At 47.1% G+C, this 2,336-nt stretch overlaps 1 pseudogene; it reads left to right on the forward strand.

Moving 5' to 3' along the window:
* Positions 1-1,213: 1,213 nt before the first annotated feature.
* LOC150013620 (large ribosomal subunit protein eL6 pseudogene) lies at positions 1,214-2,078 on the forward strand (annotated as a pseudogene).
* Positions 2,079-2,336: the final 258 nt, after the last annotated feature.

The raw sequence follows: 2,336 nt of genomic DNA on the forward strand, positions 1-2,336 counted from the left end.
ACTTTGTCTTCTCACATAGTGGGTCAAGGCCAGGAGAGTACTCTGTCCTTGTGATCCAATGCCCAGAGCTTCTGGACTCTCAGAGGAGTCATATGCCCCAACCTGCTTGCTCTTTGTTGAACTATTTTGAGTTGCCATGATGATTTCAAGCTGGCTTCTGAGGGCTGAAGGATATGGAAAAGCCAGCTCTAGAGGAGAAAATATTTTCAGCCATAGAAAGAGAAAATATCAGAGCTGATTTCAAACCCGTCCTTGTACAGATGATAAAGCAAGACCCAAAGAAGAAAAGGGCCCTGGCAAGGCCCCTCACCACACAGCAGCACACCAAGTCAGATCCAAACCCTCTGACTCTCGAACCACCACTAGATCCAAATCATTCCTTACAGAGGAGGCAGCTGAGGGGCAGCAAGGGACCTAAAGTCAGCTGGCTAGAAACCCAAGAGCCTTGCTTTCTACCCACAGCACTGCCCTTCTGACTTCCAGCCAGGGCTCTCTTCAGGTCACCTGGCTCCTTCTCAAAGAACTTTCCTCCTGAGATCACAGAAATGGTGCCTTGCTGCTAGGTATCAATGGCCAAGGCAGTATTTTAAGTGATGACAATAATCAGGATCTGCTCTTGGGCATCACTTAAGAACTCGGGAATGGCAAAATCTTCCAAATTAGGCCACATCAGTGTCAGGGAACTAGAAACAACATCTTTCCCATTCCATCTGGCCTAAATTAGAACAATCCTGCAGAGGGTCCTGGGAGATCAAGCCTGCTCTCAGGCCTCTGGGTCTGATTTCCTTTCTCACACAATCACTGTACTTTTCTTACGACCATTGGGTGTTTATTGGGTGTGAGCAATGCCTCAAGGGCAGCCCGGAATTTGGAATTGGATTTAATCATTAGCCACATACCGGCAGCACTACTTCTTTGGAGACAAGAACCATGGGATCTCTGCCATCTGGTCCCATGTTGAAAAATTATTCTATGAATTGGCCAAACAGGGCTCTCAACCCAGCCTGTCTCCCTTTAGGTGAAATGGTCTCAAGGGGAAAAGTGCACAATCTAGTGAGCCTGGTGCCCTACTTCCAGCTTACGTGACCTAGGGCAGCAATCAATCTCTCTACACTTCAGTTTTGTCATCTATAAGGTGAGCATATATATTTGGTCTACTCATTCTGTGCTAGGGGGAGGAGTCATTCATTCATCAGAAATGTATTGAGGCCTTAGTTCTTTCTCCCATCTTGCAAGATGGCGGGTGAAAAACCTGAGAAGCCGGATTCTAAGGAGAAGAAACCCAAAGCCAAGAAGGCTGATGCTGGCGGCAAGGTTAAGGAGGGTGACCCCAAGGCCAGGATGCCTAAGAAACCCTGTCCTAGTCTGAGGAATTGGCAGGTATTCCCGGTCAGCGATGTATTCCTGAAAGGCCATGTACAAGAGGAAGTATTCAGCAGCCAAATCCAGGATTGAAAAGAAAAAGGAGAAGGTTCTTGCTACTGTCACAAAACCAGTTGGTGGCGACAAGAACGGTGGTACCCGAGTAGTTAAACTTCGCAAAATGCCTCGATACTACCCCACTGAAGATGTGGCTTGGAAGCTGTTGAGCCACGGCAAGAAACCCTTCAGTCAGCACGTGAGGAAACTGTGGGCCAGCATCACTCCCGGGACCATTCTCATCGTCCTCACCGGGCGCCACCGGGACAAGAGGGTGGTTTTCCTGAAGCAGCTGAGCAGTGGCTTGCTACTTGTGACTGGACCTCTGGCCCTTAATCAAGTTCCTCTGCGTAGAACACACCAGAAGTTTGTCACCGCCACCTCCACCAAAATCGATATCAGCTGTGTGAAAATCCCGAAGCACCTCACTGACGCCTACTTCAAGAAGAAGAAGCTGCGCAAGCCCAGACACCAGGAGGGGGAGATCTTCGACACCGAGAAGGAGAAATATGAGATTACAGAGCAGCGCAAGATTGATCAGAAAGTCGTGGACTCCCAAATTCTGCCAAAAAATCAAAGCTGTTCCTCAGCCGCAGGGCTACCTCCGCTCTTTGTTTGCTCTCACGAACGGGATTTATCCTCACAAGATGAAGTTCTGAGCTTTCAAAAAACCCAATTAAATAACTGATCTGTTAAAAAAAAAAAAAAAGAAAAGAAAGAAAGAAATGTATCGAGCACTGATCTAGAGATACCCTGGTGAACAAGGCAAAACAATATAGTGTACCCTGAACTTGTGCTTACAATGTATTGAGTGGAATCATCAATTCACAAATAGATGGGTGAGAAAGCAAGGCATTTACAGGTTGTGATAAATGTCACAAGGGGGATAAAAAGGGTGTTGTGATGCAGAATAACTG

This window comes from Furipterus horrens, unplaced genomic scaffold, assembly GCF_987537825.1.
Source record: "Furipterus horrens unplaced genomic scaffold, mFurHor1.1.pri manual_scaffold_4, whole genome shotgun sequence".
In the NCBI taxonomy this organism is placed as follows: domain Eukaryota; kingdom Metazoa; phylum Chordata; class Mammalia; order Chiroptera; family Furipteridae; genus Furipterus; species Furipterus horrens.